The sequence below is a fragment of the Xenopus tropicalis genome, chromosome 7 (assembly GCF_000004195.4).
Source record: "Xenopus tropicalis strain Nigerian chromosome 7, UCB_Xtro_10.0, whole genome shotgun sequence".
In the NCBI taxonomy this organism is placed as follows: Eukaryota; Metazoa; Chordata; class Amphibia; order Anura; family Pipidae; genus Xenopus; species Xenopus tropicalis.
The window spans coordinates 98626485-98638854 of NC_030683.2; the positions used below are offsets into that span (position 1 = coordinate 98626485).

The 12370-nt window shown below is 38.0% G+C and overlaps 1 protein-coding gene across 3 annotated transcripts in view; it reads right to left on the reverse strand.

The window, feature by feature from the left end:
• Positions 1-12370, reverse strand: part of chd5 (chromodomain helicase DNA binding protein 5) — a 147184-nt gene that overhangs the window by 121028 nt on the left and 13786 nt on the right. The window lies entirely within an intron of this gene.

The window sequence follows — 12370 nt, forward strand, 5'->3', positions numbered from 1 at the left end:
TCTAATTTTTTTAAAAATGATTTCCTTTTTCTCTGTAAAAATAAAACAGAACATTGTACTTGATCCCAACTATGGTATAATTAATCCTTACTCGAGGCAAAACAAGCCTATTGGGTTTATCAGTATTAAAATAATTTTTAGTAGACTTAAGTTATGGAGATCCAAATTAGGGAAAGATTCCTTAACCGGAAAACCCCAGGTCCCAAGCATTGTGGATAACAGGTCCCATACCTGTACCAGCTTTGCACTGTTACAGCCCTTTACATGATCTGTACCAAATGGTAACAAAAAACCTAAGCATTTATAAACAGGAAACCATCCCATAAATTGCCCAGTATTGAAAGTAAATATAGTATCACTGTATCAAAAGTAAAAATTTGCTACAAAGCTACATACAGTGGAGGAAATAATTATTTGACCCCTCACTGATTTTGTAAGTTTGTCCAATGACAAAGAAATGAAAAGTCTCAGAACAGTATCATTTCAATGGTAGGTTTATTTTAACAGTGGCAGATAGCACATCAAAAGGAAAATCGAAAAAATAACTTTAAATAAAAGATAGCAACTGATTTGCATTTCATTGAGTGAAATAAGTTTTTGAACCCTCTAACAAAAAAAGACTTAATACTTAGTGGAAAAACCCTTGTTTGCAAGCACAGAGGTCAAACGTTTCTTGTAATTGATGACCAAGTTTGCGCACATTTTAGGAGGAATGTTGGTCCACTCCTCTTTGCAGATCATCTCTAAATCCCTAAGGTTTCGAGGCTGTCTCTGTGCAACTCTGAGCTTGAGCTCCCTCCATAGGTTTTCTATTGGATTAAGGTCCGGAGACTGACTAGGCCACTCCATGACCTTAATGTGCTTCTTCTTGAGCCACTCCTTTGTTGCCTTTGCTGTATGTTTTGGGTCATTGTCGTGCTGGAACACCCATCCACGACCCATTTTCAGTTTCCTGGCAGAGGGAAGGAGGTTGTCGTTCAGGATTTCACGATACATGGCTCCGTCCATTTTCCCGTTAATGCGAATAAGTTGTCCTGTGCCCTTAGCAGAAAAACACCCCCAAAGCAAAATGTTTCCACCTCCATGCTTGACGGTGGGGACGGTGTTTTGGGGGTCATAGGCAGCATTTTTCTTCCTCCAAACACAGCGAGTTGAGTTAATGCCAAAGAGCTCTATTTTGGTCTCATCAGACCCCAGCACCTTCTCCCAGTCACTCACAGAATCATTCAGGTGTTCAATGGCAAACTTCAGACGGGCCTGCACATGTGCCTTCTTGAGCAGGGGGACCTTGCGAGCCCTGCAGGATTTTAATCCATTGCGGTGTAATGTGTTTCCAATGGTTTTCTTGGTGACTGTGGTCCCTGCTAATTTGAGGTCATTAACTAACTCCTCCCGTGTAGTTCTAGGATGCTTTTTCACCTTTCTCAGAATCATTGACACCCCACGAGGTGAGATCTTGCGTGGAGCCCCAGAGCGAGGTCGATTGATGGTCATTTTGTGCTCCTTCCATTTTCGAACAATCGCACCAACAGTTGTCACCTTCTCTCCCAGCTTCTTGCTAATGGTATTGTAGCCCATTCCAGCCTTGTGCAGGTCTACAATTTTGTCTCTGACATCCTTGGACAGCTCTTTGGTCTTTCCCATGTTGGAGAGTTTGGAGTCTGCTTGATTGATTGATTCTGTGGACAGGTGTCTTTTATACAGGTGACTAGTTAAGACAGGTGTCCTTAATGAGGTTGACTAATTGAGTAGAAGTGTCTAACCACTCTGTGGGAGCCAGAACTCTTAATGGTTGGTAGGGGTTCAAAAACTTATTTCACTCAATGAAATGCAAATCAGTTGCTATTTTTTATTTAAAGTTATTTTTTCGATTTTCCTTTTGATGTGCTATCTGCCACTGTTAAAATAAACCTACCATTGAAATTATACTGTTCTGAGACTTTTCATTTCTTTGTCATTGGACAAACTTACAAAATCAGTGAGGGGTCAAATAATTATTTCCTCCACTGTAGCAATTTTTTACTTTTGATACAGTGGGGCAGCCAGGAAAGTTAAAATAGGAAATAAGGCACACATATATACAGCAAATGAGAGAAGAGCTCTGCAAAATAAAAAGATTTAGTACTTAACCTGGCAGATAAATAAGGTCATATGTCAACCATGGCTCATTGAACTATAGGATAAAAAACTTTCTCACATAAAAGACATTTGGGCTTAAATGGGAAATGGGTCTCGAAAGGTTTCCTTTCAATCTGTGGAATCAGGAAGGGACATTTAGATGTATTTAAATAGTGTTTATAAACATTTTCAATATAAGCCCAACCATATGAGTTGATGTCAAAAGGGGGGGTGGTACATTTTTCCCTTTAAATGTAAAAAATGCATAGCTTATACTCAGGGTCGGACTGGGCCGGCGGCCCAGACCCGTCCCTTCCCCTGCCGAACGCTCCTCCCCTGACGCGTTAAATTTACGTGCTCAGGGGAGGACGTTGGGTGGGGGCCCTGCAAGGGGGGTTAGGGGGGCCCTACGGGGGGGGTGCGTTGCGGGCACATGCAGGGCCCCTGGGACGGGAGCCCCGGTGGGCCCTTCACCCCCCCAGTCCGACCCTGCTTATACTAAAATATAACACATATTGCAACTTAAAGGGGTGGTTCATCTTTTAGTTAACTTTTAGTATGTTACAGAATGTCCTATTCCTAGCAACTTTGTTATTTCATTTTTAATTTGCCTTCCTCTTGTACATCTTTCAAATGGGGGTCAATGGCCCCAGCAGTCAAAAAACTATTGCTCTTGAGCTACAATTTTATTATTATTGTTACTTTTTATTCCTTCTCTTTATATTCATATTCTGTCCTATTCATATTCCTGTCTCTTATTCAAACCACTGTCTGGTTGCCTAGGTAAACATTACCCTAGCAACCAGATAGATGCTCAGTTTCCAAACTGGAGAGCTGCTGGAGAGAGAAAAATAACTGAAAATCCACAAAAAATAAAAATTGAAAACCAACTGCAGATTTTCTCAGAATATCAATGTCTATGTCATACTAAAAGTTAATTTGAAGGTGAACAACACCTTTAAGAACTAATAAGAAAAAGCAAGTATAATTTCAACACAATTCTTTAATGATATAATGTTTAAAAAGCACAGCATCACACCATAAGGGTGAAGACACACATGGTGATTAGTAGCCATACCTTTTTAAAAAGTCGCATTAACTAATCAGCACAATGAATCCACACGGGCGATTAGTCGCAGCAACTTATACTCTAATATATGGCAGGAAAGTCACTGCCATTAGTCGCTGCAACTGACATTTTAAAGAGTTGTGGCCATGAATCGCCGCGTCTGTCTTCACCCTTAGTAATGAGCTGGATGGAGACCCTAACTTACTCAGGATTTGCAACAAAAATAAATGAAATCTTAAATGCATAGCAATAAATCAGTGTTTTTTTTAATAAAAAACCCAAACTAGAATGATTTTCACAACCCGACAGTAGATTATTTAAAGATTATGTTGTCCTTATTTGTTTTATTAAACTGCACAACCAAGCTAATGAATTACAAAGCTGTGTATGTATACTCCTTAAAAACTAAAAAAAATGTAGACATACTGGGCTGGGAAATGGCTAATAATGTTCAATGAAAATAGAGCAAATGAAATTATATGTAACTAGGCTACAGCAAACAAGCACTGTGTCTATTTTAATACGGCACCTTGTTAAATATTTTTGTATGCTGGTGTCAATATAATACATATAATGGCTCTACACAAAAAGCTACTAAACAAGATATTCTGTACTCATCAGACCATCAAAAGGTGGTATAAATCTGGCTTATCCAACTGTTCAGTCCCCAGGCCAACACTTGGATCACTTGAAGGCCCAAGCAAAGCAGTCCGCCATGAACCGCATTGCAACTAAATAAAATGATGATACTGCTCAGCCTGATCAATAATCAATTAAACAATTGATAATTAGATACTGATTGGAGAGGTAACAATTTTAAGCCTATACACACACCTATATGGGCTACAAAGTCTGTGAAGAAAGACCAAGTAAGCAGTCAATGCATACTCATATAAATGGCACCTTTGCTTGAAGTCAAAAGCAGCTGATGTGCCTTGTAAATCAATAAAGCTGCCTTTGTGGGACTGATACACAGTAAAACCTCAATTTTACATACCCTGATTTTAAGTTTGACCCAACACTATTTAAAGGAGAAGGTAAGGTAAAAACTAAGTAAGCTTTATCAGAAAGGTCTATGTAAATATAGCCATAAGCACTCACAGAAACGCTGCACTGAGTTCTCTGTCAAATGAAACAGGATTTGTTGTCTCTTTGTTTTCTTGTGCCAGAGACAAAGCTCTCTCCTTTCTCCTGCTCCCCCCACCCTCAAGAATGCTAACAACTCATTCCCCCCCTTGGAAATGTGTGATCTGAGCCAATCAGCAAGAAGCTTCCTCATAGTCTTACAAACTGAGCATGTACACCGGTCTTGGTCTTGGTGCAGAAGCGGGGCATTTTGGGAATTTTCTTTAGAGAGCTCAGTGTTTCTTTTTCCTATGAGGCTTCTGATCATCTGAACGGGAGAAATATGGGGAGACTTTAGGGCACTATTGAGACAACTGAAGGTATGCCTGCAGCTTGAGATTAACTCTTTATTAGCCTTTCCTTCTCCTTTAATGCATAATTGATTTCCTCAATTGTACTGGATTTTACACCATTTTTTTCTGGTCCATTGAAAAACCAAATGTATAGGTTCTACTGTATCAAGAATGAATTTGAATATAATAAATATTATTTAAAGATAATCAAGACAAATGTAATACAAAAAACATTACCAGGTTTAAGCATATTTTCATTCTACTAATTATAATTTTTATAGAGTTAGAAGCTCATTATTAGCTTTATCACAGACACCGTCAAAATTATTCAGACATGAATGTATTGGGATCAATGAGTGAGGCTCGGTTACTGACCCATTTGTGGCTTGATTCAATTAGTTATTAATAAAAATCAATAAAATATGTAATTCTTAATTTTTAATTCCTTAACAAGATGTTGCATTTGAATTCTGGTTTTTAAAGAGGAGTTAAGTGGGTTAATTACTTTGCAATGTGTACTCCCATGTGCTTTTTAACACCACTTTTACATGTATCACCCTTTTGTGCCCAGTTGTGATATCCCTTTCCGATTGCCAATCTACTTACAGACCCTACTCGGGGTGAATACACCTGTGTGGCATCAGCCTTATAGAGGCAGGGTAGGCAATATATGGTTGACAGCTGGGATTTTTAAATGTGTTTATAATGGTGATGGGTTCATAAAAAAAGGACTTTGGGTTTCATGTTTAATTTAAGAAGGCATTGTACAAACCAAAAAAAAAACAAAAAAACACTGCTTGTTAAATAAAATACTAGACCACTTGGGAGAGAAAAAAAGACGTTTCAACTTAAACAATTAAGACCAAGTAAAATAAAAAAAAAGCAAGTCGTGCATTCCAACTTATAGTTCTCAGTATAATCATATTGTACACATTTCTAAAAAAGAATGTAACTGTTCTAAAGACAAATACTATGTATGTACTTCAATACCAAAAGGTCATGCATATACTATCCCTTAGGGGCACATTTATTAATCCATGAACGCTCCGAATGCATCCGAACACATTTTTTTCGCAATGAGCGTATTTTCCACTACTATTTTCGTACCATGCGCAACTTTTTCTACACTTGCACGACTTTTTAGTCGCTTGCACGACTTTTTCGTATTTTCAGTGCGAAAAAATCGGATCGGTTTTGCCACTGTTTACAATCGTTCTGTACGAAAATTTTGTGACTTTCGGATCACCAATACGATATTATCGTGACTAATACGATTTTTTCGTAAGCATTTTCGTGATATTTGTGATCTTCAGAAATTTTAGTTTCCAATCCGAATTTTTCCCATTCGGTATTCAAACTCGTGTTTTGATAAATCTGCCCCTTAGGGGCACATTTACTAACCCACGAACGGGCCGAATGCGTCCGATTGCGTTTTTTTCGTAATGATCGGTATTTTGCGATTTTTTCGGAAATTATCGCGACTTTTTCGTTACCAATACGATTTTTGCGAAAAAACTCGAGTTTTTCGTAACCATTCCGAAAGTTGCGCAAAATCTGGCGATTTTTTCGTAGTGTTAAAACTTGCGCGAAAAGTCGCGATTTTTTCGTAGAGTTAAAACTTGCGCGAAACGTTGCGCCTTTTAAGTTTTAACACTACGAAAAAGGCGAGACTTTTCGCGCAAGTTCTAACGCTACGAAAAATCGCCAGATTTTGCGCAACTTTCGGAATGGCTACGAAAAACTCGCGTTTTTTCGCGCAAGTCGTAATGGCTACGAAAAACTCGCATTTTTTCGCGCAAATCGTATTGGTAATGAAAAAGTCGCGATAATTTCCGAAAAGTCGTAAAGACGCCGAAAAAATCGCAAAAAATACGAAAAAGTCGCAAAATGTTCGTTTTCCAATCGGAATTTTTCCAATTCGGATTCAAATTCGTGTCTTAGTAAATCAGCCCCTTAGTGTCATCCAAAACCAAAAAAAAACAGGTCTTTATAAAAGGGGCAAATTAGAGAACGTCTCCAGTATAAGAAATGGAATTGAAACAAATGTGGCTGAGCATTTCAGTGATTGCACAGCAACATAAGTGATTTTTCAGTAATAGGTATTGAACATGTAACCATTACCATCTGTGGAAAACACATTACCCAAAAGCTATTGCATTGAGCATTAGAACACCAGAAGGTATGAATAGTAAATTCAGTGTTTCATGCTGTTATGGTTAATATGCTCATATGAATTATTGGTTTTAAAACTCTGTATATTATTTCTATCCAGGTTTGCCATACCTGTTTTGCATCACTGAATGCTTCAACATGGGTTTTTTGAATTCTGGATAAATTATAACTGATTGCAATGTAGCAGAAGTCAGCTGGTTAACAGGCTGATGCAAAGCTGATTTCTGCTACATTGTTTCAGCAGACAACCATTCCTGCAGAAAGAGACCCTGCTTTTTATTGCGATTACATTTACAAATAACTTTAAAGCCACTGATGATGTTTAACAAATGCATATTAGAAAGTTACTTCAAATTCCATTTTCTTTTATTAGGAAAAATGTCATTTTTGAGTTTACATTACATTTAAAAATAAGCAAGTAAAAGATTCATAAACAAAAGCATTTGAGGAGAGTGAAACCAGAGAAGATTTCTCTTCCTTGAACTATCTTTCCCTTCCTGGAAATAGCTTTTATGTTGTTGAAAGGGGTGGATCACCGTTAAGTTAACTTTTAGTATGTTGTAAACTGGCCAATTCTAAGGAGCTTTTAAAATGGTCTTCATTATTTATTTTGTATAGTTTTTTAATTATTTGCCTTCATTTGCTCAGACTCTTTGGAGCTTTCAAAATTACTTTGTGAGGCTACAATTTTATTTTTGTTGTTATTTTTTGTTGCTTATCTTTCTATTCAGGTCATCTCCTATTCATATTGTAATCTCTTATTGCAACTCTACCTTAGCAGGTCCCTCATTGCTAAGGTAATTTGGACCCTAGCAACTAGATAATGGCTAAAATTCCAAACTGGAGAGCTGCTGAACAAAACGTAAAATAATATAAAAACTACAAATAATAACAAATGAAGATTGCAAATAGAGTATCACTATCTACATCATGCTAAAAGTTAACTCAAGGTGAACAACCCCTTTAAGCGGCAAGTCAAGTCTTCCCCAATATATAAAACAAAGCACTAAGTTTGCCCAATAGCAGTATACTGTATAGCAACCAATAAGATGTTTGCTTTTAAACAGGTGTACAGTAAATTCTACCTGTTGATCAGTTGCTATAGGTTACTGCTTTTGGCAAAATCTACCCCCATATGTCTCTAAGTCCCTAAGTTTGCCCAGGAGCAGTGACCCATAGCAACCAATAAGATGCTTGCTTTTAAACAGGTGACCAGTAAATTCTACCTGCTGATTGGTTGCTATAGGTGATAACTCCTGATATTCCATATCCCCTTTAGTGCCTTATATTACATAACTCCGAATCTGACACCTTCTTGCTTTATCTTATGTCACATATCTGCTGAATGTGTTTAAAGGTACAGCAGCCCTATGGCTTTTAGGATATCCACTCCAAATACTGCAATACGATCACTGTAGTATTGGTTGGAGGAGTGACACTGCATCCCATACTTTCTTGTGAAAGTTACCTACAGGAAGCCCACGGGGCTGATCCCTTAAGGGAATCAAACGAGGACACATTACTGTTAAAGAGATACTGACACCAGAAATGAAACCTTAGTTACATCTGTCATAACATTGTCTTTGCACGCTATTTATAATTTTGCCATAAAAGTATTTGTCCAAGCTTTTACATTCCCTATCTGATCCCCCCATGTTCCTCGATGAGGGGCGGCCATATTTGTGCAGCAGATGTCTGTTAGCATTAGAAACTATAACTGACAGGCTGAGAAGGGACAGTCAGGCTGGCAAAACAGTCAGGTTTTGGGATTTCAAGTAACAATTACTTAAAAAAGCAGCCATATCAGCAAAAAATGATCAACACGACCTATAGGCAACTTTTTATGTAGATTCATATTTTAAAAAGTTGTTTTTTCGTGTCAGTATCACTTTAAAAGAACTGGGAACAAAAATTATTTAATGAAATGGAAAGGAAATAGTTACAAAACATTTACAAGGCATGCAGGAGTCTAGGCAGATCCTTTACTGAAACTATATTTAGCCATATTCTCACAGTGAAATGCCTGCATACCCAAATCAATAACAAATCGACTTCCAAGTTCCAATAAAAGACAAATTTTAGAAGCTCAAGTCTATAAAGAGATGACCGGTTTCCATTACTGATTCCAACTCAATATAAAATAGGATTTCTTCTACAGTTAGCTATTCATGATCACAGCAAACCAGTTTAAAAAGCCCAATATGTTGATTAAAAATCCTTTAAGGAAGACTTCTCCGACACTTAACTTCCAGAAATTTACCTCAGCTTGATGCTGGATATAAGTCTTATTAGGAAATGATAAGTATATCCCCTTTACAGTGCAATTAAACAGAAATACGCCACATTGAGTTACACTGTACACTGAGCTACACTGTGCTAGAGGCTTTAATAAATGTTCATTTTAGTTTTTAAATTAAAAGTAATGTTTTAAATTAGCCGTTTGTCTTTTTTGGCAATTACAATTAAAATTAATTTTACCTAATCAGGTCCCTCATTTGAGAAAGAGATATGCATAGCTATTTCGGAATACTTCCATTCATTTGAATTAATATGGTAAATGTATCACTTAGGTTTCCAACGATCTGTGATGGAATATGTTTAACAGAAACACATTTAAACAGAGAAGAGGATGCCGTTATGTTATAGCAATGAATATGGCAGAATAAGAGCATCAGTCAATAATCTACAATACAGTGTATAAACTCTAAGGGCAATGGCTTGCACAGCAAATACTATCTATGTCAATCTTGAAGGCTAATGCCACACCTAGCCTAGGTAGCGTATTCTCGGCAAGCATTTTTTTTTTGGCTTGCCAAGAATACGCTACCTACAGTATGTGTGGCTTTAGCCTTAGGGGCTGATTTACTAATCCACGAACCCGAATGGGAAAAAATCGGATTGGAAACGAACATTTTGCGATTTTTCGTAAATTGTTGCGACTTTTTTGTAGCCATTACGACTTGCTCGTAAATTGTCGCAACTTTTTCGTAGCCATTAAGACTTGCTCGTAAATTATCGTGACTTTTTCATAGCCAATTACGACTTGCTTGTATATTGTCGCGACTTTTTCGTATTGAGCGCTCGTAAACGGCGGGCAAACCTTTGCAACTTTGCATGATTTTGGAAGCCTCCCATAGGACTCAATGGCACTCTGCAGCTCCAACCTGGCCCAAGGAAAGTCACGATACTGAAGCTTGAATGAATCTGAAACTTTCGTACTCGGCACGGCGGCTACGAAAAAGTCGCTACAATTTACGAGCAAGTAGTAATGGCTACGAAAAAGTTGCGACAATTTACGAGCAAGTCGTAATGGCTATGAAAAAGTTGCGACAATTTACGAGCAAGTCGTAATGGCTACGAAAAAGTTGCGTCGATTTACGGAAAAATCACAAAATACCGATCATTACGAAAAAACCGCATTCGGACGCTTTTCGGACGTTCGTGGATTAGTAAATGTGCCCCTTAGTCTAAGAAAAAGACTAAGACTAAGAAAGAGAATCAGTAGCAGGAAAAAGAAGCTACTGTATGAATGTAATTCTAGGACTGACCATATACTGTAATGAAAATATATACGCAGTATGTAACAAATGATTTGTATATGGTGATATAAATGTATTTTATATGATTTAGGAAAATACATTTATGCTAAAATCTTGCACATGCCAATGCTGCATCACCAAGACCAGAACACATGCCCAATACGTAGCCTTTAGGCCTGCAGAACTATGCTCAGTTAAAGCTGATTCTGCACTAGATCCAACTGCGCATGATTCTGCAGGCTCCATGTTGGCGAAGAGATGAGAGACGTTCGGAAGTGAGTAAAAGATGGCGCCTGCAATCTCCGCCTTGCTGCTCTGCATTTTTATTTTAGTTGTTCAAGTAGGGACACTTTTCTATGAAACAGACTGTGCGGGGTGAGAGAGGTGAGGTGGCTGATGAAGGGCAGTTGACTGGGGCTTTTCTACCCAGGGGTGATTAGTTCTCCTTTAACAAAAAGATGGACATTTAAAACGCTAGTGACACCTGCTCTTTTTTTTGGAAGAAAATGTCAGTATAACTAAAAAAGCCTGCAAAGATCATTCAGTTAGTACACAATAGAGGTATGGGACTGGTTATTCAGAATGCTTGGGACCTGGGGATTCCCAGATAAGGCAACTTTCTGTAATTTTGATATCTATACTTTGAGTCTACTAAAAATATAAAAAACATTATTTAAATCCAACATGCTGGTTTTGCCACCAATAACGATTAATTATATCTTAAGGTGGTCATACACTATAAGATCCATTCATTTGGTGAGGTCACCAAAAAAGCACCCGATATGCCCACCCAATCGGCCTCTTAAATCTGCCTGTGTATGGCTACTATAAGTTAAGATCAAGTACAAGGTAAATCATTTGTAAAAAAATTGAATTATTTACTTTAAACTGGACTCTATGGAAGATGGCCTTACTGTAATTTGGATAATGGGTTTACACAGATTGCATACATGTGTTTACCTTTATGTCCACTTACCACTATACAACTGCACTCGACTCCAGCAGCCCTTCTCCTAAATCAGGCATGGGGGTGGTACAAATAAGCATCCTGGACATATTGTTCACATGTGATCCACCAACTCCCCCAAAATGACAGGTGCACATCAGTACAATAGTATGCAGGATAGGACTGGTCCACCGGGTTACTGGGAAAAACCCGGTGGACCAGGAGCAGGCTGGGCCATGCCACCTGCCTGCATGCCACTCCACCCCCAGCCAAAGTGGAACTCACAGCCATCTTTATTTTTTAACAGTAAGCTGCACAGGAGCAAAGGAGAGTAGCGGTTGCCCCTTGAGATGCATGCCCACTCCAACTCAGGTAGTATGGTTAGGTGAGAAAGGAGTCTAACACGGATAGGTAGAGCTGGTTGTGGGGTAAGTTAAGTGTAAACCATGACTTTTAGACATCCTGAAATTTTGTGTAGAACACTATTCTCCCCAGTGGGGCCTGTCCTTTCTCATACACACACATAAAATAAACAGAGACTCTTAGGATAGTTTAAATAATTTACAGTAAATTACAAAATCATGAAATTGACAAACCTAGTCCAAAAATCCCAAATACACCATAAATAACCCTATAGGACAATTACAACCCCATCATATACTATTACATGATTAATAACAGAAGCTAATAGCAGAAGTAACAGGACAAAAGGAAAAATCTTTGTGTACTCAGTCAGGCAAACTCACTATCCCTACAGACAACATACGTCTCTTTTGAAGTAAATTTGATTCTGCTGCTTCAAAAATAACTGCATTCAGAAAAAGTTCACACATTTAAAAAGTTAGCGGGCACACATTTTTAATAATCCTGCTCTAAACCTCAAAGATTAAACTTAAAGATTATAACCTGCACACTGGTGCATCTGTTTATTCTTCTGCACTTACTGCTGATGTGTACTGCTGTGGGTACTGACCAAAGAGATTAATTACATCAGCCAACATGTGTTTTCATGTAGTGGAATGCATACAACCATGAGTCAGACTAAAAGCAGAGCCATGGTTTGGATATAAAACATTAAAGGGGAAGTAAAGTTTAAATGATTCAGCTT